The sequence below is a fragment of the Anabrus simplex genome, chromosome 3 (genome assembly GCF_040414725.1).
Source record: "Anabrus simplex isolate iqAnaSimp1 chromosome 3, ASM4041472v1, whole genome shotgun sequence".
In the NCBI taxonomy this organism is placed as follows: domain Eukaryota; kingdom Metazoa; phylum Arthropoda; class Insecta; order Orthoptera; family Tettigoniidae; genus Anabrus; species Anabrus simplex.
This window is the reverse complement of record NC_090267.1, coordinates 441,884,790-441,912,670: the sequence shown is the minus strand read 5'-3', so window position 1 is coordinate 441,912,670 and position 27,881 is coordinate 441,884,790.

The following is a 27,881-nucleotide window of genomic DNA, read 5'->3' as shown; positions in this document are numbered from 1 at the left end:
GCCCGCAGCGGTGAGCTTGGGGCTGTACCTTAATTAAGGCCACGGCCGCTTCCTTCCAAGTCCTAGACCTTTCCTATCCCATCGTCGCCATAAGACCGTTCTGTGTCAGTGCGACGTAAATCAAATAGTGAAATAGTGAAAAAAGTCAAGAAGGCACACACACACACGGCTCCCGAGCCATCGGAATTAACCGATGAAGGTTAAAATCCTCAACTCAACCGGGAATCGAATCGAGGACTCCCACCACCACCACCACCACCACCACCCCTCCTTCCAAAGGCCAGCATGCTAACCATTTAGCCATGCTGCTGGACTGTTAATAGGTACATTAATACAGTATTTTCCTCTGTAGAGTCTAATGTAAAGTTAGTTTTTTTAAATTTATTGTTACAGATTGTTTTACGTAGCACCGACGCAGATGGGCGACGATGGGAAAGGAAAGAGCTGGGATTGGGAAGGAAATGACTGTGGCATTAATTAATGCACAACCCCAGCATTTGCCTGTTGTGAAAGTGGAAAACCACTGACAACCATCTTCAGGATTGCGGACAGTGGGATTCGAATCCACTATTTCCCGAATGCGAGCTGATAGCTACGTGACCCATACCGCGTGGCTACTCAGCTCGGCGGCATATTTATAAGTAGGAGGCATGCTTGCTCTCTTAGGTAAAGAGGAGGCAATTTACATACCGTAGCTATTGTCTACAGGAGACAATTTACGTCAGTTTTTGACCTGGGGAGGCAGTCCACCATCTTCGTTTGGCAGCTGCCAGGACCACGTAACAGCTACTTTTATAATGAACTCTCTTCCCAGTGAGTCATGCCAGTTGGTTGTATCTACTCAGACATCTTAACCTGCGTGCGTACTCGCTGCGGTCGTTGCTACTGATACGCATACGTAATAGGAGAAATCCGAATCTCGCAAGATAGATGGGGTAATTTTCCTCTCAAAAGAAGCTGCTTGGAACAGTATTGTCAGAAACACAAAGAGAAGATCCGCTCCTGCGTAACAACCATCGCGGTCCTAAAGTGTATCGCCGGAATTGCGACTATACTTCCAGTTCCAGACAGCCACAAGGTTGAATTTAGGCATTTCTTTTCGAGCTAGAGTCAGTGAGAGGTAGCTTACTTTAAGGTGACTAGACGTTCCTTATTTTACGGGGTTGTCCCTTATTTCTCTAAAGCGTCCCATTGTCCTAGCAAAAAATATATGGGACGCATATTGTCCCGTTTTTCGTGAACCATCCCGTATATTTTTCAATAGCGTGTTTAAACTTTAATAATCACGAAACTCTGATGTATAATTCTCACTGTGTAAAGTGATTACAGTTTGTATGGTTAGCAGTAAATGCAACAAACCAGTGAGATAGACGTATGTAAAATGTAAAATCTACTACTACTCCGCACTTCTTTTCTATAAACGAATGGCACTCTTTGTGAGTTCTGTGACTCATGTTATGAAGTTATAATCTTAAACAGGACCTAATAGTCAACAACAGTCGAATCGTCCCGTATTTTCATGCTTGTAATCTGGTCACCCCAGCTTACTTGCCACAAATATAGATTTTAATACTGCTGGCCCAGAAACGTGGCGAATAGCACGAGTCGATTACTGCTGCAGAAAAAAAAGAGATTATCAGCCTTAAAGACATCGCTCGTTTTGGTATCCGTAGTAATGACGGAGCCGAGATACTTAAACCTGTCTGGTTCACCGGCTAGGATGGCAGAGTTGCTCTGTGAAGTTGCAGAACATGTATTCTGTGTTCTCCATAGTTACAATCCTCAACAGTGCCAGGCGGACCCGGTACTATGAGGATTTTAGCCCTTCCACATATTTAGGCTGTGAGTGCTATTTCATAATGTCAGGGTGTCTACGGATTTGAGCAAGCCATTTTTCATTACTTTTTCATGACTTTCATAACCATTTCCTAAAATATTTCATAAATCAATCGAAACAAGCAATAATGAATTAGAAAGAATGCCCAGAAGTCAACTTTTTGGCACTTTCAACAAGTGTCCTCACTCGCATTCTCTCTAATTAGTTTTATTATGTTATATTTATTTTTTAATACATTTAGCAGGGTAATTATACAAACATATTTAGCTTCCAATGATACACAATGAAACATACATACTTATATTTATTTAGTAATTTATTTTGAATTAGGATGTCACTATGTTTTACAGTATCCAGAAGCCTTACACTCAATAACATTTTTTTTTTTTTTTGCTATTTGCTTTACGTCGCACCGACACAGATAGGTCTTATGGCGACGATGGGATATGAAAGACCTAGTAGTTGGAAGGAAGCGGCCGTGGCCTTAATTAAGGTACAGCCCCAGCATTTGCCTGGTGTGAAAATGGGAAACCACGAAAAAACATGTTAATTATCATCAAAAATCTTACACTTTCAACCATATGACAAAATATGTGGTTTAGAAAGAAAAATAGCATATCCAATACACGATCATAGTTGGGGTAAGAGAAGGACGAAGACAGGAATTTATTACTTCGTGGGGGAAAGTGTAAGTCACAGTTGATGGATGGCTCTACCGAGAGAAGCATTTGGCGGAGACCATCCAGTAGAGATAGCTATAATGAGAGCGAGAAAAATTGGAGTAAAAAAGGAAGACATAAGAAAAGTATGAAAATTAAACGATAAAAATGTACAGGACATGTTGAAACAACAAATTTCAACAATGGAAATTGGAAGTGTGGAAGGGCCCAAATTTAAAGAGATATTTGTAAGCTGTGCGGAGAACACCTGTCTTAGAACATCTGCAAAAGTAAAAGAAAAGGAGACACTATGGTGGAAAGAGACAGTGCAGGAAGTTATGAAAGAAAAGAAGAAAGCAAGGCAAGAATAGAATAGAGATAAAAAGGAAAAATGTAAAACGTCAAGTTAAAAAGATATGTAAAAAATGTAGTAAATGAAGAAAAGAGAAAAGCTGGGAGAAATTCACAAGAGAGATAGAAGAGCATGCGACACAGAAAATGATATAGCAATGTTAACGGTGGAGTCAAGAGTTAAAAGGATAAAGACGAGGAAAGCAATAGAAATGGATGAAATCCACATTGGGCTGATACCTAATGGAACAAAATTAAAGAAAAAAAGTGGAAGAAGAGAGGAAGTTGGAGAAGTACCATAAATGCCCCGACCCACCTGAATAAGGAGAAATGATGATGATGATGATGATGATGATAAGAATAAATACGTGTATAAAAAGCAGTATGGCATTGATGGTTTATTCACTGTAAAGACTAGTATAATTCACATATCTTAAGTTCATCGTTTGTTATTTTCATGACCTGAAAACAAAATTCATGACTTTTGCATGACTAAAACTCTAAATTATGACTTTTTAATGTCTTCTATTGACCATAAGCATAAAGTAGGTTATGTTCAATTCTTTACCCTGATGGGAGAAAGCGGGCCATCAGCTCAACGTAGGAGCTCTTCAGCCATCGAATAAGAAGAGTTATATAGAAAAACTATGTTAGAAGGTATGTATCGTACATACCGGAAAAGAAAACCAGAAATGAGTTTGGCGCAAGGGTACCATCACAGCAAGCCGGGACCCAGGGAAGACCCACAAAGCACCCCGCACAGGCAAATCCCCACAAACACGAGGGAAAGGAAAAATTTATTTTAAAGCGAGGCATCTCGGGCGCGCAGTACAGAAAAGAGAGTTGCTACACAGATTGAGAAAAGCACATTACAAATATTGTTGTGGTATAATGGGAGGGTGCGGAATGGAGAGGGAGGAAGGAGGAAGATAGTGTTGAGAGAATAAGTAGTAGAGGGTGGTAGTAACATTAGTGATAGAAGTGGCTATAAGGCGTAGAATGTCAAATGTCGGGACAGGCGGTGGAATGAAGGTCGATTGTAGAGGGGGTAGGTGGAAGGTGGGCGGCGGTGGGGTGGGTGGCGGGTCTAAGGGAGGGCGAGGAGAAGGAGTAGGAGGGGGCGGATGGTCACTACGAGGGGGAGAGCGAGAAGGTTCCACGCGATAAGCTCGCCTGCGGAAACGGACGCCGGTAGAGATGAGACGTTCTACGTCGGCAGCTGAGGGAAGTTGTAGGCGAACCATGAAGGTCGGGCCGGCGTTGTTGAAAATGCGAAGTGCCCGACGGGCTGGGACACCTGCTAATTGCAGTTCATCCAAGATATCCTGGTCAGGGATGGCTGGGTCAATGCCACGAACGACACAGCTCAGATGTGGAAGAGGCCGCTGGGCTGGATTGGAGGCATCTACTTGTCGATGAGAAACTGACGGTGCTGCGACGGTGACATCTGGGGTGGTGGCAGAAGATTGCAGGGAACTGTGATGTGGGGCAGGGAGGGAAGTGGGGGACGATGTCATGATAGGAGAGGGATGAGTGGTAGTAGTAAGGACGGAAGAAGAGGTAGTAGTATGGGCAGAAATAGTAAAGGTGCTAGTAGTAGTAGTGGTGACGGGGGACGAGGTAGAGGTGAGGATCGGGGGGAACATTTTGGGTGGAGAAGGGAGATATGGGGAATCGAGAGCGAAAAGGTCGAAAGAAGGATCGGTGATCATTCGCTGGAGAACAACGTCAGGAAGAGCCACCACGTCATAATGCCGTCCATTGATGTGGGCTCCACTGGTTTCCAAGGCGGACGCAGATTCCATATTGAAACACTGGACCAGGACTTGGGTTCTCAGGTCTCGAGTGGAGCGGTCCTGAAGCCGTTCAGCACAATGAATTGGGAGGGCGTTAAGAATCGTGTCGTCATCAACAGTGAGGTCCACGCCTAAGATGAGACGGTATTTCCGAATAAGTTCTTCCCTGGTCATCATAGTGAGAAAGGGGAGGCGACAGCCAACTAGGCGTCTGCCCGATTGCTTATTCTTGGGCCGGTTGAGGATGCGAAGAAGTGAGCGCCACCCAACCGAAAAAATGCGTGGACTAACAAAGTACGACGAGATGTCTATTGACCAGTAGACATTCTGAATATGAGTGAACTAGCACTGCATTACTGTAGGTAGTTTGTGGAACTTTAGTTTAGAATTTGACTAATAAGGATATGGTCTGCACCCTTGAAAGGGGGTGGATTACAACATAATGTCCTTAGGCCTCCGATACCGAAGACCTACGTTGTCGTACTTACCAATGTTCCTGGTCAGTGGATTTTCGCTCTTATGGAACGCATCATAAAGTTTACTAGTTGTGATAGTTTATCCTGCTATGAATGGTATCAAGCTGGTACCGTTCATACAGGGCGTCGTTCTGTTCATACCACTGTGCATCTGTTAGTCGGCGCAGCGCTCTTATCTGTACGCGCTGTATCGTTAACTTAGCTGCTGTACTCCAAATGCGGCTGGCATTCTCCAGTATAGGTTTTATAATCGATTATTATACAGTAGGAGTCGGTTTTCCACGATGAGCTTTAATCATCGGCATTAATTTAAATATGCGTACATTTGCTTGCGCCGTGATGCAAATAATATGATCGCGAAGCGTGAGTCCTCTGTCTATGGCACGGGTTTCAAACCGTGCACACCAAGAGCGCAATGCCCGTGCTACAAATATCTGTGCACGAGGACGCAAGTCACTTCCCCTCAGCCGGCTTGAACTTCTCCACGTTGCTGACTCAGGAACTTTACATGCCTATAGCGGTGATAGGTTTCAGTTACCTGTTTTGGTCTACAAACAATGGTTGAAGCATTCTGCAGCATAGGCTGTGGCATGAGGATTGACATAGTGTGTGTTTGTGTAGTTTCGTATCAATACGGTTACTTGAGGAGATTCTAATTTTATCGAAGCCTGTTTTCCGTTGTTTCTTCTTATTCTTAATTTTCTTCTTCTACCGCCTTTTCCCACACCTTGTGGGGTCGAGACACCCTGTGGGTGGGGGAGGTAGAACAACACCCTCAGTATCCCCTGTCTGTTGTAAGAGGCGACTAAAAGGGGCCCAGGGGCTCTCAACTTCGGAGTGTGGGTTGGCGACTACGGGGCCCTTAATGGCCCTTACTGGCATTTTCCTCAAACTTGGCATTGCTTCCACTTACTTGTGCCAGGCTCCTCGCTTTCACCTATCCTGTCTGATGTCCTTTGGTCAACTCTTGTTGTTTTTCGACTCCGACCCTATTAGGTATCGAGGGCTAGGGAGTCTTTCATTTTCACGTCCTTCGTGGTCCTTGTCTTTCTTTGTCTGATATCTTCATTTTTCGAAGTGTCGGATCCCTTCCATTTTCTCTCTCTGATTAGTGTTAATAGAGGATGGTTGCCTAGTTAAAACAATAATCACCACCACCACCACCACCACCACCTTAACTGAGTCCTGGCATTGCTTCCACTTACTTATGCCAGGTTCCTCACTTTCATCTATCCTATCCAACCTTTCTGACCTCCGTTGGTCAACTCTTTTTCTTTTCTGACCTTGATGGTATTAGGTTTAAGAATCCTAGGGATTATTTCATTTTCACGCCCTTCCTGGCCCTTGCCTTTCTTTGGCCGATATCTTCATTTTTCGAAGTGTCAGACCCCTTCCATTTTTCTTCTCTGATTAGTGTTACGTAGAGGATGGTTGCCTAGTTATACTTCCTCTTAAAACAATAATCAACACCACCTGTATGGTCGCGAACGCGAATTGTGTTGCACATGTTGATTTTGCCCTGTTTTAGGCCCGGATGCCTCCCTGACGCCAAACCTATGTGGAGGGATGTAATCACTATTCCGTGTTTCCGTGGTGGTTGGTAGTGTAGTGTGCTGTCCTGAATATGAAGAGGAAAGTGTTGGGACAAACACAAATACCCAGTCCCAGAGCCACGAGAATTAATCAAACGCGATTAAAATACCCGACCTGGCCGGGAATCGAACCGGGGTCCCTCTGAACCGAAGGCCTCAACACTGACCATCCAGGCAAGGAGCAGGACCTTATTTTCTTTGTTTAAGTTTAAATATGACGTGACGTTTTGTCACAGAAGTGATATAGATACGGCATAGTATTCGGCATTATTCTGCTTCATAATATAATATTGTTCATAGGAAAGTTGAGCATGTTAATCCAATAAAAAAGAAACCTTTTGTTTTGCATTTCAAACTTTATGGCAACCTTTAAAGTAATTATTTATTTTCCTAGCACACGGTGATTACAAAGGATCGTATTTTCCCCATTTTTGCAAACGCCGTGTTCAACACATTTAATTATGTATGTATGTATGTATGTATGTATGTATGTATGTATGTATGTATGACAGTACTCACAAAACAACCTCTATTGAGCGCGGGTCCGGCAGAGCCTTGCCGACCTGCACCTTGGGTAGGTCGTCAGTAGTCATAGTACGTGTGGTGAGGGGAAGGGGGGCTAAAGTATTTAAATTAAAAATCATTCCTTGATAGAGATGGAAGCGGTGGGGGGTGAGGTGCTTAAGTATTTAACTTAAAAATTTATGCTATCGTGTATGAATACTGAAACGTCGCCCGTCACGACGTCATTTCGGCGGATCAACAAGTAGTACCATGTGAGATCCACTCGGTGGCAGATGTGAAGATTCGATGTTCTAGGCAAATGGCAGGCAATGTAAGTACAACATATCTAGCAAACAGTACGGCAAGATAAATAGCCCCCATGGGGGAAATTCACATCATCCCCTACCATACACTACCATCTTGTGTGGGATTTTGTTCCGAGTTTTCCTTCCCCTACTCTAAACGAGCCTCTCCAGCTCCAGCTGCTGGAAAGAAGAATCGTCGTATAGCCCATGAAAACCCCTGAAAACCAGAAAGTTACAGCGTGAGATCTTCACTCAATTCTTATAAAAGGTTCCTTGATGTGAAGAGTCATTAAAAATTCGCATTTTGGTCTTTCTCAAACTCTGAGTAGATTAAGCTTTCCTGAATCTAAAAATTAAAAGAAAGATGTCTCCGTACAAACAATGAAGGCCCTTGGTGGGGTGGAAGCAGATGTGCCAACCTTTGAAATGGGTGATCACAGTAATCTCTCCCCGATCCCTGCTCTCAAAACCTTTTCGAGTCAAATCCAAAGCAGGCTCCACCCTTCTCGATAATGACACCCCTTTTGTCCTTCGTGACAGCACTCTATTCTAAAGCATATCATATTATACAATTAGTTCTGTGATAAGATATTCTTTGTAACTAGTTTTATACCCAGCAACTGCTTTTCAGTTTTGGTTTCCTTGAAGCGTCATACCCTCTCCGATGACATTTTCATCTTCTGGACCATAAGCGATTCCAGTATAGATGAGCTTAATATAGGCCTGAATTCTGTCTGATTTTACCTATCACCACTGAAAACTCTTTCTGTGAAGAGTTACTGTCAGGAACACTTAATACTGCAAATACAACATTGCTTACGGTGTTATAGTGGAGAAGAGCAGAGGAGACCTTCATTCACAATGAATTTGTAACGGTCACGGGTAGCAAAAGCAGGTGACGATCGAATAAGTATCGTTGCCAACTCACGAGCATTGAAACGAGAAGCGCTGAATAGTAATCCTCGAAATGATTGAACATTTTTCCTTCTTTCCTTTTTCTCTGTAGAAAATTATTTTTTCACGTCGCTTTTTTGCTTTAATTTCTCCTTTGACCGTAATCGTGAGATGATGCCTATTTGGATTAAAGCAAACGATGGTTTATTTATAGGACAAGAAACCTCAAAACACAAGATTATTCACATCAGTATGTTTTAACCTTACATATTTCTGATAAATGGCTGACAGCTGACAGTTTATAAAAAATCCTCAAAAGTCACTTGATTTCTGAGCTGCTATGAATAGAAACTTTCAAAGCAGTTGATGTGACATCCCACATCACACTTTATACCAGGGCCTCTCAAACGCCCAAACTCTCACGCGTGCAGAGCGAGGTGCATAGGCTCTGTGCACTGTGCATCGGTACGCTTCGCCTCAACTCGGCTTGACTCGGATGGTGTAGTGTGCTGAGAGCGACGAAGCGTTTGGTGGTAGACGACGTGCTTATCAGTGAAATAGACAAGCGCACGACGACAACATAATAATGGAGCAACCTGTTTCGAAGAAAGCAAAGACTTCCGAAAGTCCATTTCAATCGAACTGGGAACTTTCGTATTTTTTTTGTTTGTTTGTCGTGACGATAACGCCAAATGCTTAATCTGTGGGACGATAATTACGTGCGTAAGAAAATCATCTATTGAAAGACACTACAAGAGACTACATTCAGAAAATTATTGTGAAATCATAGGAGACGTCAGAGAGAAAGAATTAAGGAAGTTGAAACAGCTTGAAGAAGAGCATTCTATATCCACAAATGAGTTTTGTTCCAGTACTGTAGCATTTTCATTTTGGTTACGGGTTCTGCATTTTTTTAAAATTATGTTTACATTCCTCTCAAACATGTATGTGTATTTCTAATTCACTTTTTAAATTTTTTTAATAACACTGGTAACCTTGTCCCATACAACTGTGCGTCTCCGCTCACCACACGTAAACATTTCGCAGTGGGGGAGAAACAGCAGTGAAGGTGAGGAACGCGGAGACAGGCCGAATGGGGTGACAGGTGTAGGGAGAGAGGAGTGGAGGGTCTGCACTCTGGTCAACCAAGCGAAGTCGTCTTTTGCACCGTGCACAGTGCATGCACCACGCGCATGCACCCTGAGAGGCCCTGCTTTATACAGTTCTTAACAGTGTTTCTGTGACATCCAGCACATCTAGTTTGTGTTGCACTTAAAACTAGGATACGTCCAATGAAGTGCAAACCTGCTTCATCGGATACACGACGTTTAGTGAATTTCAAAGGCCTAAGTGATTGCAGGTAAAGTAGAATATTTTCCTAAGTAGTACTGCACGATATGACGAATTAATCCTTTTTCCATACCTGCTGGGGTCATCCTGTAAAGCTCAAATGCATTATTCAAATTGCAACTTCACGGGAATACCAGTACAATTTCATCATTCGAGTAAAAGCCTTTACACTGACACGTTTTAGTTGAACCATCTATGTCGTCGTCCCACCCACCAATAGCTACATAGCAGCAGATGGCTGTCTTACAGATATTTCATCTGTTATTCTGAACTCCAAAAGACTATGCATTGCCATAAGTTGAATACCTGCTTTGTTTGATGCCAGAGTCACACCTAACATTATCTTCATTGAACCTAACAAGTACTGTATTATCCCCGAATTAACATCAGTAACCTGATTATAATTCCCTCGAGGAAGCTTTTCTCCATAGCTGGAACTTTCAGGGGAGCCTTCTCAGTACCCATACGGTCGTGACCACTGTTGGCTTGCATAAAAGCAATGTAAGTATACCTCTGAGGCAGTTTACTTTTTTATATAATTACTGAGCCTCAACTGCGAAGATCAGGGTTGGTATTACCTGTACTGGCACACTGGTACGGACCAGCTTGAACTAGATATCCTAGTCTCAAATACAAGGCCCATACTCTGAAACCATAGCTTATCAGTTTGTTCTGGATGTGCTGTTCGTTTAATGTCTTCCGAAGTATGAAAGCTTAGACTCATCTGTGCTGAGGAAAACCACTTTGGAAAAATTGTGTAAGACTTTCTGTTTACATACCTCAAAGTGGCTGTAGCTCTGCGAATTTGTCGTTAGGATTCAGGGCATTGATATCGGAAACGTGCAAATAATGAAGCAGCTCCTCAAATCTGTACCGGGAAATCACACCTGCACTCCAAAATATTAATTTATCAGTATTCTATAAACAGCCAATCTAAAAACGATTATAACTGTGTAAAATGTGACTTTAATTCATTACAACACATTTTAGTTTATAAAGTGATAAAATCACTAATCCATTAAGGAGTAAGTCATTATAGGACTTTCCAGTTGTATGAAACAGTACACTGTTCCTTCATTTTTGTAGCAGTTGTAATAAATTATTCTCTATAGAATTTCTAAGTGAATAAATATAACCAGTTTCTTGTTCCAGTATTATTTTTCAAGTTATAATGAATAAACGAACACAAATAAATTATTTATAAAATAATTGATTTACTTACTTTATATTCAGGGACATCTTGTCTGATACAGCTGGCAAATAATCAACAGTGGTTAACTGGTCAAAGAATGTAGCTCTGTGTTTGAATATGACGACCTGTCTGCGGTCTTACCACCTTAATGCAACCACACTGTAAAAATTCCCCGTAAGACATGTATTTCCTTCCAAAGAGAAGTAACAAGCAACCGCCCAAACTTGGAGCGAAGGGCATATATGGGATATTTACGAGGTCTTGAATGTATTTCATTTTCTCACAATTCATGAACCTTACGATTGTTATGTGGGTATATTAATTTTTCTTTCAATTTATTGGTACTTTTTCAATGCGGGTGGAGTCGGAGGATGTTCCCCGCTGCATAATGAGTGCAACTGGACCAGACAAAAGAGTGACTGAATGGGTGGCTATATTACTAGAGAATAGAATTCAGAGAATTAGAGTAGTCGAATCAATCACTCACTACTGATCTGCATTTAGGGCAGTAGCCCAGGTGGCAGATTCCCTATCTGTTGTTTTCCTAGCCTTTTCTTAAATTATCGCAAAGAAATTGGAAAATCATTGAACATTTCCCTTGGTAAGTTATTCCAATCCCTAACTCCCCTTCCTATAAACGAATATTTGCCCCAATTTGTCCTCTTGAATTCCAACTTTATCTTCATATTTTGATCTTTTCTACTTTTGAAGACACCACTCAAACTTATTCGTCTAATGATGTCCTCCCACGCCATCTCTCCACTGACAGCTTGGAACATACCACTTAATCGAGCAGCTCGTCTCCTTTCTCCCAAATCTTTCCAGCCCAAACTTTGCAACATTTTTGTAACGCTACTCTTTTGTCGGAAATCACCCAGAACAAGTCGAGCTGCTTTTCTTTGCATTTTTTCCAGTTCTTGAATCAAGTAATCCTGGTGAGGGTCCCATGCACTGAAACGATACTCTAGTTGGGGTCTTACCAGAGACTTATATGCCTTCTCCTTTACATCCTTACTACAATCCCTAAATACCCTCATAACCATGTGCAGAGATCTGTACCCTTTATTAACAATCATATTTATGAGATTACCCCAATGAAGGTCTTTTCTTATATTAACACCTAGGTACTTACAATGATCCCCAAAAGGAACTTTCACCCCATCAACGCAGTAATTAAAACTGAGAGGACTTTGCCTATTTGTGAAACTCACAACCTGACTTTTAACCCCGTTTATCAACATACCATTGCCCACCATCCATCTTACAACACTATCGAGGTCATTTTGCAGTTGCTCACAATCTTGTAACTTATTTATTACTGTGTACAGAATAACATCATCCGCAAACAGCCTTATTTCTGATTCCACTTCTTTACACATATCATTGATATATATAAGAAAACATGAAGGTCCAATAATACTGCCTTGAGGAATTCCCCTACTCTAATTCTCTGAGTTCTATTTTCTAGAAATATAGCCACCCATTCAGTCACTCTTTTTTCTAGTCCAATAACACTCATTTTTGCTAGTAGTCTTCCATGATCTACCCTATAAAATGCCTTAGATAGGTCAATTGCAATACAGTTCATTTGGTCTCCTGAAGTTTTATCTGACCCTATAATCATGAAGAGGGGGATTCCTCAACGCAGTATTATTGGACCTTTATGTTTTCTTATATATATATATATATATATATATATATATATATATATATATATATATATATATCAATGATATGTGTAAAGAAGTAGTATCAGTGATAGACTTTTTTGGGGATGATGTTGTTCTATATAGAGTAATAAATAACTTACAATGAAATAGCGTATGGCTTTTAGTGCCGGGAGTGTCCGAGGACAAGTTCGGCTCGCCAGTTGCAGGTCTTTTTATTTGACTCCCATAGGCGACTGCGCGTCGTGATGAGGATGAAATGATGATGTTGACGACACATACACCCAGCCCCCGTGCCAGCGAAATTAACCAATGATGGTTAAAATTCTCGACCCTGCCGGAAATCGAACCCGGGATCCCTGTGACCAAAGGCCAGCACGCTAGCCATTTAGCCATGGAGCCGAACAATAACTTACAAGATTGTGAGCAAGTGCAAAATGACCTCGACAATGTTGTGAGATGGATAGCAGACAATGGTATGATGATAAACGGGGTTAAAAGTCAGGTTGTGAGTTTCACAAATAGGAGAAGTCCTCTTAGTTTTTAATTACTGCGTTGATTGGGTGAAAGTTCCTTGTGAGGATCACTGTAAGTACCTAGGTGTTAATATAAGGAAATATCTTCATTGGAGTAATCACATAAATGGGATTGTAAATAAAGGGTACAGATATCTGCACATGGTTATGAGGGTATTTAAGGGTTGTAGTAAGGATGTAAAGGAGAGGGGATATAAGTCTCTGGTAAGACTCCAACTAGAGTATGGTTCCAGTGTATGGGATCCTCACCAGGATTACTTGATTCAAGAACTGGAAAAAATCCAAAGGAAAGCAGCTCGTTTTGTTCTGGATGATTTCCGACAAAAGAGTAGCGTTACGAAAATGTTGCAAAGTTTGGGCTGGGAAGACTGGGGAGAAAGGAGACGAACTGCTCGACTAAGTGGTATGTTCCGAGCTGTCAATGGAGAGATGACGTGGAATAAGTTTGAGTGGTGTCTTTACAAGTAGAAACGATCACAATATGAAGATAAGGTTGGAATTCAAGAGGACGGATTGGGGAAAATATTCGTTTATAGGATGGGGAGTTAGGGATTGGAACAACTTACCAAGAGAGATAAATTTCCATTTTCTTTGAAACCATTTAATAAAAGGCTAGGAAAATAACAGATAGGAAATCTGCCACCTGGGCGACTGCCCTAGGTGCAGATCAGAAGTGACTGACGATTGGTTGATTGTAAGAGGCTACTAAGAGGGAAACCACCAAAGGATCTGCACTTGTTCTCTAGTCTTATAAGCCCAAAAACATAGGCATGATCCTACGCTCTTCTGTATACCAGAGGCAATGTACGAGTGGGAATCATTGCGCTCAGGACCAACTACTGTACATTCAGATGAAAGTAACGTGTGCATTTTTGGCTTGAGAGGGTTTGTATTGGAGTGGCAACCAACTCTCTTTTCCACTTCACCATGTCTCAAGCCCTCTCGGATACAGAGGAGTGACATACTTCAAACTAGTTCCTTAACGAGGGAAATTTTCATCGAGCCACTGCAGATGAAGCAAAAATGAACAGAGTGCCTCCAGAAACACGCGGCTGCAATACTTTCGTTACATGCAGTGGCAGTTAAATGCACGAACTGTACCTCTCGCCTTTCTCTCTCACTTTCGCCTATGATCGCTGGATGTCATTCACAAACGTTCGTTATTTACAAGTAATCATCACTAACATACGTATGTAAGTACTCTTCCATAATGATGAAAGCGGTAGTTCACTGGCCCCGACGGTGAATGGTAATCTTAGCGATTATACCATTATGTTTTATAAGTTGGCCAGGGTCTTCAGTCAGTAGATGAAGTGTTTTTATAGCTGTGGTTTTCCATCATAGATTTGACAGCCAGGCTGTTGTTCTAGCCAATATTTCTCAACCATCCTTCACGTATGCGATTCAGACTGACATTCAGCTTAGGACACTTCACCGTCTGAGGGCCAGTTTCATCGACCGCTGTTAAAAATTCGCTAACGGAGCGTTAGTTAACACCTTGTCAAGATTTTAAGGTGGCGTTATTGAAATCACGTTTCACCGAACATTATAACAAACTCGTGAACTAATGTGGCGTTACCGTTAACGATCAAGTCATCAGTGTGTAGCAATAACATTATTTCGCTCTTCTGAACATTCTAAAGCATTCTTGTTGTGTGAGATATCTCTTCCGTATTACCATTGGGAGGTTTTTAAGCTGAATTTTGTAAACTGGACAGATCATTAATAACTAGAGTAGCACAATCATATTAGAAATTAGGTCTCCCACGTTATACACGATGTAGGCTAAATGTGATCTATATATTATTTTTTTTTTTTTTTTTTTGTGAAAATTAAAGTCAGTCAGTCCGGCCATTCTATCCGATCGATTTCCTTCATTTTTTAAAATGAAAGGTATTCATGAACATATTTGTCATCAGGTACTACAAACCACTTAAATTCCGCCTTACCGAGCTCGATAAATAGCTGCAGTCGCTTAAGTGCGGCCAGTATCCAGTATTCGGGAGATAGTAGGTTCGAACCCCACTGTCGGCAGCCCTTGGTTTTCCGTGGTTTCCCATTTTCACACCAGGCAAATGCTGGGGCTGTACCTTAATTAAGGCCACGGCCGCTTCCTTCCCACTCCTAGCCCTTTCCTGTCCCATCGTCGCCATAAGACCTATCTCTGTCGGTGCGACGTAAAGCAACTAGCAAAAAAAAAAAAAAAAAAAAAATCCGCCTTCCTCAAATTATTTGATTGTTTCAATTCTTCGTCTCTTTGAAGCAATCATATCGTTGGTTCTAATTGAGGCACGGAGTTCGTTTTGGCCTAATAACACTCAGTGGATCAAGCTCTTACATTTCAGCTCTTAAGTATTCAAATTGGTTGATTATGAGGAAAGTTATGAGTGCACATTCAATTTGACGTTTCATTTCTTCAACATTTTTTCTCATTGAAGCAATCATATCTTTCGTTCTAATTGAGGTACGCAGTTCGTTTTGGTCTAAAAACACTCAGTGGATCAAACGCTTTCTTTTGATGCAATAACTACTTAAATTAATAGATTCTGAGAAAAGTTATGAGTACATCTGTCTCCATGACGAAGATCTTTGAAGGACTGTTTAACAGTTGGCGCGTAGTGTTGTTCCAAGGAACGTTTAATTCAATTTCTTTGTCTGATGTATTTTCAAGTGTTTTGTTGACATAATATTACATTCTATTACCACAGCAGATCATGTGCTTTATTTCATTAACTCGGAACTTTGCAAATACATCCGTGAGGATAGTAACAAACAACACCATACTTTGTACACTGCGGGCGGAGCCAGCGGGAAACTGCTAGTTTACATGTGATGATGATCTCCCTTCCTTTCAATTTATATCAGAATACAAAATGTTATTCATTTGTTACCCTTCTCCTGTACGCTTTTTGCGCAGAATAAGATGTTCCATTTGAAATTGAACTTACTTGGTAATAGGAAGAGCTAGTAAATTAGACTACACACAGAAGAAAAATATTCATAATGGAAGGTGACGGGAAATATCTTCGGGGCAGAAATTTTACTTCACTGGAGAAAAAGATTATCAATTTCCTTTTCTAAGATTTGTGGGAGCGTTAAAGAATGTAAAAGAACGGATGGTGCATCCCTAAAGGGAAAAGAAAAGGCGTGCTATGATTTAGTAAATGAATTCAATAGTGTGACCACACGGACAGAAAAACAAATAAAATACATGTACGACAATCTAGAAAGCGTAATAAATAAATAAATTCGACGGACAAGTTGAAGCGGTCCAAGACGGGAGGTGGTACATTTATTCCAGCATTTAAATAGATGACTTCGAAGATTATGCATTAATCGGTGACAAAGTTGTTCCTCTTCGTAATGATGTCGACTATGGTGCAGAATATCACGGCAGCAAAACATTATTTCTTTATCACGAGACATTAGAAACATCGCTATATGAAATGATGCGATGATTTTAAAGCATTTTTGTTGTGTGAGATATCTCTTCAGTATTTACCATTGGGAGGCGTTTAAGCTGAATTTAGTAAACTGGACAGATCATTAATAACTGCAGTAGCACAATTATGTGATTATGATCTCCCTTCCTTCAATTTATATTATTTTCAAAATACAAAATTTAATGTTTGTTACATTTTAACAAGTTAATGAAATATCAGTATGTTCACCTAACTCTCTTCTACAATTAGCAACTTTGAATTTTATTTTAGATTGTAATCAAAATGTAGTTAAGTGTAAGAGACGGCCTAGAACCCTAACTTCACCACCAAACAAGGAATAAATAAATAAATAAATAAATAAATAAATAAATAAATAAATAAATAAATAAATAAATAAATAAATAAATAAATAAATAAATAAATATCTCCCGTAATCATCCAAATGACCCCGTTAAATAATACCTCAGCGCAATAAGCAATTGCTGCATTGGAGATAGAATTTCTTCCTGTAGGTACTGTAAACTCTTCTTTATCCCTTCAAGTACATTTTTAACAACACTTCGAAAACCTATATACCTTTCACTCCGAAAACTGCCTTCCTGTGAGGTAAAGCATATCATTACTTCTGTGCAAAACTTCTTTAATCAATCACTGCTGATGTGCATTTAGGGCAGTCGCCCAGGTGGCAGATTCCCTATCTGCTGTTTTCCTAGCCTTTTCTTAAATGATTGCAAAGAAATTGGAACTTTAGTGAACACCTCTCTTGGTAAGTCATTCCAATTCCAAACTCTTCTATCTATAAACGAATATTTGCCCCAATTTGTCTTCTTGAATTCCAACTCTATCTTCATATTGCGATCTTTCCGACTTTTAAAGACACCACTCAAACTTATTCGTCTACTAATGTCATTCCACGCTATCTCTCCACTGACAGCTCGGAACATACCACTTAGTCGAACAGCTCGTCTCCTTTCTCCCAAGTCTTCCCAGCCCAAACTTTGCAACATTTTTGTAACGCTACTCTTTTGTCGGAAATCACCCAGAAAAAATTGAGGTGCTTTTCTTTGGATTTTTTCCAGTTCTTGAATCAAGTAATCCCGGTGAGGGTCCCATACACTGGAACCATACTCTATATGAGGTCTTACCAGAGACTTAAATGCCCTCTCCTTTATATCCTTACTACAACCCCTGAATACCCTCATAACCATGTGCAGAGTTCTGTAAACTTTACTTACAATTCCATTTATGTGATTATCCCAAACAAGATCTTTCCTTATATTAACGCCTAGGTAGTTACAACGATCACCATAAGGAACTTTCAACCCATCAACGCAGTAATTAAAACTGAGAGGACTTTCCCTATTTGTGAAACTCACAACCTGACTTTTAACCCCGTTTATCATCATACCATCGCATGCTGTCCATCTCACAACACTATCGAGGTCATTTTGCAGTTGCTCACAATCTTGTAACTTATTTATTACTCTATACAGTATGAAATCATCCACAAAAGCCTTATTTCTGATTCTCCTTCTTTACTCATATCATTTATATACGGTATATATATAGGAAAACATGAAGGTCCAATAATACTACCTTGAGAAATTCCGCTCTTAATTATTACAGGATCAGATAAAGCTTGGCCTACTCTAATTCTCTGAGTTCTATTTTCTAAAAATGTAGCCATCCATTCAGTCACTCTTTTGTCTAGTACAATTGCACTTATTTTTGCCAGTTGTCTCCCATGATCTATCCTATCAAGTGCCTTAGATAGGTCATTCGCGATGCAGTCCATTTGATCTCCTGAATCCAAGATGACTACTATATCTTGCTGAGCTTCAGTGGAATAACCTTTCCTAAACCCGAACTGCCTTCTATCGAACCTGTTATTAATTTCGCAAACATGTCTAATATAATCAGGAAGAATTATTTCCCAAAGCTTACATGCAATGCGTGTCAAACTGACTGGCCTGTGATTTTCAGCTTTATGTCTATCACCCTTTCCTTTATACACAGGGGGTACTATAGCAACTCTCTATTCATTTGGTATAGCTCCTTCATGCAAACAATAATGAAATAAGTACTTCTTACATGGTACTATACACAAAACCCAATGTCTTTAGCATATCTCCAGAAATCTTAGTTTTCAACTTTTGTATCTTATATCTTATAACTTCCGATACCTTTGCATGCGTATCACAGATCCCCAAGCCTCATATTCCGCCGATATCTAGGCTCTCTCTTTCACACTTATTGTATGCGCCATAATTCACCTGCAACAAAGAAACAAAAAACGTCATGTCGAACAAAACCTTATAGTCCTGTGCGCGCGCGCGTGTGTGTGTAATTGCTTAGTTTCCATAAAATCAGATACGGCAACCTATAAAAACTTGACAACAATTTTAAAATAAGGATTAACTTATCAAACACTCTGTAGAATGCAATGATAATTATAATGTATTGATTACTTGAAGATTCCATGCCTGACCTTTGCTGATGACCTTACTTTATTAGCAAACGACATGCATGAGGCCACTATGCAGCTTCAAACACTGCACTCTATAGCAGCTAAGGCGGGTCTCCTGATCAACATTGGAAAGACCGAGTTTATCATGAACATCAGAGATGCCCCTACAACATAGGAAGTCAGTGATACAAAGCATATCAAGAGAGCTAAAAATATGAAGTACCTCGGAGTGAAACGATGGCTCTTGAACAAAGGAAAATCAAATTAGACAAGGTCTACCATGCCTGCAGAAAACTGCATGCCTCAAAGCATTTATCAAAGAATATAAAACTGAGACACTATAATGCAGTAGTCAGACCATCAGTCCTCTACGCAGCAGAATGCCTGTCCCTAACTAAAAAGACCCCACTGAGAGCCCTGGAAGTGCAAGAACGGAAATTCCTGAGAAGAATAATAGGGCCAAGGATATTATCAGATGAAAGGCTATGGAACAAACTAACAATGAGCTCTACCAGCATCAAGAAAACCTGATAGATGCCATCAGAAGAAAACGTCTGACTTTCTATGGACACCTACACAGAATGGATCCTAGCAGATAATCCCATAAGATCTTCAAGGTTGCTAACAAAGGCAAAGCTACTTGATTCCCCTGGACCAAGCAAGTGGACAAAGATTTTGCAGAGCTTAATATTAATCAAGCCGCCATTACTGACAGGAATGCACACCGTTTAATGGTCAAAACTAAATCTTTCCTAACATCCCTTACATCAGCTAGCCACAAAGGAGCCGGGAATCGGTCAGAGGTGCGCAGGAAAGAATTCAGCGTGAAAATGAAGGAATACTGGGCCAAGAGGAAGGCTCAAGAGGCCGCTAAGAACACAATCCAGTACGCCAAACGGGGCAGACGACGACAAAAACACAACTGGAACACAAGCACCGTGGTCCACAGATGGTCTAAACGCAAAGAAAAAAATTGTAATGATTACAAGTAAAAATTACTAGAAAATTATTCGTTACAAGTAATTCGATTAGTTTTCTCAAAGAATTTCCAACTCTGCCTGTGACGTGTTCCATTTCAAATTCCAGCAATAGTCTGTGAAGTGCCTCAGATACAAGTTGCATCTAATGTCATGTTAGCTTGATAATTCTCAACCCGTGGCTCATATGTCCCACTTTTCACGTTGCCCAGAAAGTTACTTTGACGCTTTTGAATGATATTCAACCCTCTTCTCCACTTCACTGAGCATGTGTTCGGAATTGGTATCTTTTCTTTAGTCCCTGCTTATACAATGAGGGTAGAGCGTTATTTTTTCTCCGCTCTTAATACTGATGGCAGTGATTTATAGTTATTTTCTAACTGTTAGGTTCGATTCAGTGTCACTAACCGTGCAGTTTAGGGACCCTACTTGCAGATATGACGTCTTACAGTAGCTGTTAATCTTGTAGGTTGGCACTATGTAGTCATGATTTTTTCGTGACTTGCGAGATTATACATACCGATACGTATCGCCACTATCATATTGTGAAAATCACTAGTGTTACATCTGCGGGAGTAAGTTACGCGTATTTTCTCTTTGTGTAGGATTGTAAATCTATTTGGGTAATGAAATGAAATGTCGTATGTCTTTTAGTGCCGGGATATCCCAGGACGGGTTCGGCTCGCCAGGTGCAGGTCTTTATATTTGACTCCCGTAGGCGACCTGTGCGTCGTGATGAGGGTGAAATGATGATGAAGACAACACATACACCCAGCCCCCGTGCCATTGGAATGAACCAATTAAGGTTAAATTCCCCGACCCAGCCGGGAATCGAACCGGGGACCCTCTGAACCGAAGGCCAGTACGCTGACTGTTCAGCCAACGAGTCGGACTCTATCTGGGCAATACTGGGTAAGTAGAATTGTGGCATGTTCGAATAATGTATTTAATAACGTAGCTGATCTTAAATGATGAACGCAGCATTTTATTAATACGGTCTTATTTCGTTCATTTCGTACGTATAGAATTCAACTGGGATGTATAAGAAGCAGGAAAAATCTGCAAGAACTCCTCAGAAAATGAAAGCAACGTTACTTCTTCTATAAAGATCAGTTCAGTTGAAATTGAAGGAAATTTCGTTATCAACTTAACCTAACCTAACCTAACCTAACCTTGTGTTGTCACGACTTTGGTACAGTTTGCAGACTTAGCCGTTTATATTCTTATCGACTTACGGCATATGTACATGAAATATATATGCTTTCGTGTATTATTACAGCGTGGTTTCACTTCAGTCCAACAAGTAATAGCAAATTTCAGGAAGGAAGTTGAATTGTTTACACAAGGCAAACACCCAAGCATATGGTTATAGTAATGCGTATATCAAAATAAAGGCAGAGATATATAACATTAAATTGAGTGAGGGTGAGAGAGAGTGTTTATTTCCTTAATTCCTCATTGAGCTAGATGACAAACTTAATTATGAATATCTTGATTGATTATTTACTATGGTAAGAGAACCTCCATTATGTCTCGTGATTTCAGTATGTAACTAGTCAAGTTGGCAACAGTGATGAGCCATTAAAAAAAGAGAATACGGCGGCGATATTTGCTTTTTAGTGTATAGCGTTACTTGCTGAGGAAACTTACCTCTTAGATAATCAGTACGTTTACATGCAGGTGTGGCGGCATCAGGAAGAATGAACTCGCCCCACATACATGCAACATTGCATCAGGGTATAGCTTGCTAAACTAGCGTCATTCGGCTGCGTGGAGTGAGCATGAGCATCACGCCTGTTTGTGTCTTGTTGGTGTAATCAGTGTAACCTATCTCACATGCAAAGGTGTACTAAAACTGTGTGTGGTGTAAATAAATCTTATTATCCATGAGGGCTGGTTTATTTATGAACGATGTGGAGCTGCCTACAATCAAGACTCCATACAGGATTCAGATGGATTTGAGTACACTTCCCGTATTGAAAACGCAATGTAAACGGAGACTCAGTTCGGATTGAGTCTCAAAGTCGATACGGTAAAATCATATCGTACTCGGTTCGAATTGAGTTCTATGTAAACGCGGATCGTACTGAGATCGTATTGAAAACGACTGTGCAGACACTCCATGTTTGTTCTGACGAAATCATCATTATAAAAGTTCTGTCGAAATAACAAATATAATAAGCCCGTAAATATATTTACTTGTATAAATGATCAACAACTGCAATCATATTATAAGACGGCCAGCCCTTGCGATTAACAAAATCACGATAACCTCCTGTTGGGGGTAAAATTGGAATGTGCGTTCCATCTATTGCACCACTTACATTTGGAATACCACACATACTTTCAAAACTGAAAGTTATCTCTTAGGCTTCTACTGCGTTTGGCGTTTTCAAATTCTAAGAGGTGATATCGATTTTACTACAATTCTGCATTGTTCGTATACATCGATGTTGCCTGGCGGATTCAATACGATACTAAAAGAGCCTACTACATGTAAACGGGGATCGTATTCAATACGGTAAGTGTACTCAAATCGATCTCAATCCCCATGTAAACGTACTAATTGAGACTCGCATCATTCCCCTATTATCTGCTTCATAAAAATGTTGAACACACTTAACAATATAGGTAAGATTACCTGCGGGGATCCTCTTTTAAAAAGAAATTTGCAGGAATAGGTGAAACATAAGAAGGCCTGTTTCTTTATTTGTAATGTTTTTCTTCGCTCTACTATCCCCATTCGCATAAGAAGTAACAGTACTTAGTGCAAATGCTTTTTTCTTTCTTTTTTTTTTTTGCTAATGGCTTTACGTCACACCGACACAGATAGTTCTTATCGCGACGATGGGATAGGAAAGGCCTAGAAGTGGGAAGGAAGCGGCCGTAGCCTTAATTAAGGTACAGCCCCAGCATTTGTCTGGTGTGAAAATGGGAAACCACGGAAATCCATCTTCAGGGCTGCCGACAGTAGGATTCGAACCCACTACCTCCCGGATGCAAGCTCACAGCCGCGCGCCTCTAACCGCACGGCCAGCTCGTCCGGTGCTTTTTTTTCTTAAAACTGAAGCCTGAAACAAAAATACAAATTATATTTTCGAATTCTTCAGGAAAAATACTGCTAATTTCCACTTGGTTTCCAAGAAGTAAAACCGTGCAACGCAGAGTTGCAGGTACTTTTACTTTCTTCAGTTTGTTTTGTCTTTATTTATTTAGCAGGTCCATGTGCATTTCTACAGATAATGCTCAAAATGGGGATCATTCACTGTAATACAGACTTCTGAAACCCATATTATAAGATGTTCTACTCTCTCTCATATCCTAACTGCCTGCTGTACTTGCTGGAATAGTTGATGTCGAGAGGTTTCCCATCTTCCGATTAACAGTATACACAGGGACCCGGCTTAATGTTTGTTCCCATGAACGCAAATGACAGATCTGTTGAAATTTTGTGCGTTACGTAGATTGAGTTCCCGAACAGTTGTTTTGAAAGCTGACCTCTTAAGTACCGAACAATGAGAGCACGTCAGTTACATCACTGCACTCTTAACTAGATTAAGAGCCACATCTCGTACCTTTCTTCCGGACATTCGCATGTTGCTAATTACCATATTATCTAGTTAAGAGATGATGTTTACATAATAGTTCTCATTGCTGGATTGTTACGAAAACCAGTAGCACGCTGCTAAATGGAAAGTCAACTTCATCCAGTCTAATAATCCGTACACTATCACTAACTTCTGCCGCGGCTTACCCCTTGTGTAAATTAATTCTGTAGCCATTCATAGAACCGAGGTGCTTGTTTCGTGTTAATGTAAGGAAATATCTTCATTGGAGTAATCACATTAACGAGGTTATAAATAAAGGTCATTAGGGTATTTAGGGGTTTTAGTAAGGAGATAAAAGAGAGGGCGTATGAGTCTCTGGTAAGACCCCCAATTAGAGTAGGATAGTTTCCAGTGTATGAGACCCACACCAGGATTACTTGATACGAGAATTGAAAAGGACCCAAAGGGAAGCAGCAAGATTTGCTCTGGGTGATTTCCGACGGAAAAAAAAAAATAGTGTCGCGAAAATGTTGCAGACTTTGGGCTGGGAAAACTTGGCAGTAGGAAGACGAGCTGCTCGACTAAGCGGTATGTTCCGAGCTATCGGTGGAGAAACGGCGCGGAATGACATTAGTAGACGAATAAGCTTTAGTGGAGTTTTTAAGAGGTAGGAAAGATCTTGATATGAAGATAAAGTTGTAATTCAAGAGGAAAAATTGGGGCAAATATTCATTTATAGGAAAAGGAATTAGGAATCTGAATAATTTATCAAGGGAACTGTTCGATAAATTTCCAAATTCTTTGAAATCATTTAAGAAAAGACGAAGTAAAAAAATGACAGGTAATCTGCCACCTGGGTGACGCCTCTAAATGCATATTAGTGGTGATTTATTGATTGCTTATTGATGAACATGGGGAACTAAATCAAAATACATTTCGTGTTTTTTGAACAAGGTTGGCTTCACTGATGAAAATAGCGTGGTCCACTAGTAAAGCCTGAGGGAATAATAATAATAATAATAATAATAATAATAATAATAATAATAATAATAATAATAATAATAATAATAATAATAATAATAATAATTGTACCGGGCGGTACACCTCCACGCCGCTTATTTAAACTTTGCGCCAGTTGAAACTCCCCTACTGGAAGAAGTCTGAACTTTGTCTTCTGTGTTAATTTTCAAGTTACCCTGAAGATGCCACTACTTGGAAATTTTGAAGTTTCTGAACTGTGTTGTTTTCGATGTATTTTTGTTTTGCTTGTAGTAAGAAGTGTGAACATTCTCTTCTAGAGGACACTACTGAAGAACTACAACGGTGCACCCTAGTGCGAAGTGAAAGAACTGTTTTTTTTGAGAAAATTTAATTTCAAAAGTTTGTTCTTTGCTAAATTTCTTTCAGTCATTGTTTAAGTTGGCAATATTAACCCTTTCTTTCCCCTTGTTTTGAATTTAGCCAATCCCGAATTTCTCGAATTAATTTTCCACCAATAATATGTTTCTTCTTCGTATTGTGTAGGGGGTTTCTTGGTGAACCAATAAAATCCTTGTGGGAGGGTGTTCTCATTCCACAAACGCCTCGAACTTTCCGCGAGAGTATATAAACTGCTGATTTTCGGGTCTCGGTGCCACTTCAGTACCATCTTTCTGTGTGTAAAGTACATAGCAGGGGGCGGGAAGCGCCTCTTTCTTCGGGGAGCAGTTCAACACCAAGGTAATGGCCTTTTAATAACTTCTTTTCTTGCTAGCTCAGCAGTTTAACTCTCGGGGCGGGTCCGAAGCGTTTCTACCATGTAACTTTCCCTAAAATGTAAAGACTCTTAGCCTCTATTCTCTTTCAAAACTACATATTGGGATAGAGAGTGCTTAACCCTCTCGATCTCCCACTCATATTGCATTGAGGTGAACTTATTTTCACAACCGTTTCTTCCCTTCTAATGTAACGTAAATTGTTTCCTTCTAAAAGTCACCTCTTTAGTATGGGATTAGCCCTTGCATTAACGGCCTAGTGCCAAGTAGGTTTTAAACAAATGTATTAGGAGTGCAGATCGCCTCCTCTCAATTGTTATTTTAGAGGTCAGGTAATTAACCTTTTTCTCACTTAATAGACCTCAGTAGGTTGGGTATGTTACCCCTGTGTATATGTCCTTAGAGGACAACTTGAAGGTGGAGTTTGGTGTGGCCTTTGATAGGCTTAAAGTTGAGAGCGAGTGGCTCTTTTTCGAAAATTGAGTGTTGTATGCCTCGAGGAGGCTTTACTGTGTAATTTGGAGCAAGTGCTCCTGGGCTTGATTGGGGTCTTCTGCCCCTTTGTTGAATTCTGTATATCGTAAAGTTGGGCTAATTGCTCAGAATTGTGTGTCTGGCTCTCGGAGCCCAAATCCTGTAATTGTACATTCTCGATTAGTGGTTTTGCTACTCTGTACCTGCCATTATTGTTATTTCTTGTTTTTTGCTAAGAAAATATAACCTTGTTAAATTTTAAATTCACTTTAATTTCGTAGCCTGAGACCTGTTCACCCCCCGCACCTTCTTTTACCTCTAACTACCACGGAAAACTCCGTAACAATAATAATAATAGTTATTCTGTTTACGTCCCAGTAACTACTTGTTTGGTTGTCGAAGACGCCGAGGTGCTGGAATTTTGTCCCGCATGAGTTCTTTTGCGTGACAGTAAATCTACCGACACGATGCTGACGTATTTGAACACTTTCGAATATCACTGGACTGAGCCAGGATCGACCTTAGAAGGCTAGCGCTCTACTGTCTGAGCTACTCAACCCGGCCTAAGGGCAAAATAACCAACTGGTCTAAATGTTCAGTACTCGGATCTTGTCATAGGGCAAAGATGTCAAACTCAAAGTGGTCGGCGGGGCATATGACCAGTCAAGAGAGAACAGAGGATCGCCGTTCTAGACATGAAAATGACGAAGGAAGGCGTTGATTATCCTTTCCAAAAATACTGACACGGTGCCTGGGTTGACTTCTGTTCTACACCTCGATAACGTGACAGAAGAACAAAACATTTCAATCGATCATTTCATACAGTGCTCCTTAAATGGGTTTGTAATCTCCTAAAAGTAGGGAAGGACCCCTGTAATATGCTATGCAAACATCGATGCAGTAACATTACTAGAGATGGGAATTGGCCTATTTGTCTATTTTATTCCTGTGTTCATAAACGTAGGCTTTTGAGATATAAATCCGTTTAGGGTCTTTTTAGCTATATTGTGTTGGTTTTATTGTGCCTATAAATGCCTATTTCAGGGGTTTGTGCCTATTTGGCGTATAATTGCCTATTTGATGCCTTTTGACTGTATTAAAAAAAACCGATTTCTTCCAGTACATTATATTGTAGGTAGCGTGCTCGACAGAATTGGCTTCTCTTTTCTCAATATCTGTTTACCCCATGAACAAAAATGGGAATTCTCAGAAGTCACCAGGAATAATTCTAGGGAAATTTCCATCAGGAGAAACAAGAAACAATTTGACCTCGAAGCCTTCAACTCCTCCAACCTACTAAGACATATGCGAGAACCAGTCAACGTATGCCGTGTACCTCCCTGTCGATACGAACTGTTGTACGCGTTCGCTTTATGTTCAGAACGTGCTGTGATTTATTGTGAAGTGGAAGAAGAAGAAGTGTGTTTGCGGCAATGCCCAAAGAAATATCGTCTAAGTCCTACTGACTGAAGCAGTGAATCACACGGGATCCCAATTTCACTACGGATGGAAGGGTAGTCTGTCAAGCTCGCTGTAAGGAGGTAAGTTCGTTTGTTCCCTTTATCTTTTTTGTGATTGAGAACTATGATCGCATTTCATTGTAGCATGTAAGTGTTGTGGCAAATTGTTTTGTTGCAATGCATTATTAGTCGTGAACTTTTAATAATTTATATTGCTAAAATGTATATAATCATTAAATTACTGAACGAGGAGTTTAGAACGCCGGTGGTTTCTTGTCACAGAACGGATGAAAATTAAATCGGTATCTTGAACTGTGATTCATTTCCTGTGAAAATAGAGATTTACAACTGAAATGCAAATTTTAAAACTCCCTTTAAAAATCGTGAATTCTATTACACTTCCGCTTAGCCTTCGCGAAACATAGGTTGTAGATCCAATGTAGCCCGGATAGGACGATGCCACAGCGTGTTTTACAACGTTGCCAAGTCTATCGTTACAAGATCAAGCCAGCGAAGAGAACGTTGGTCTGGATTGGTGAGGTCCGGTTAGTAACCGTTGTGCTAGGGAGGGGGGAGGGGGATGCAAAGAGAGTCTGAGG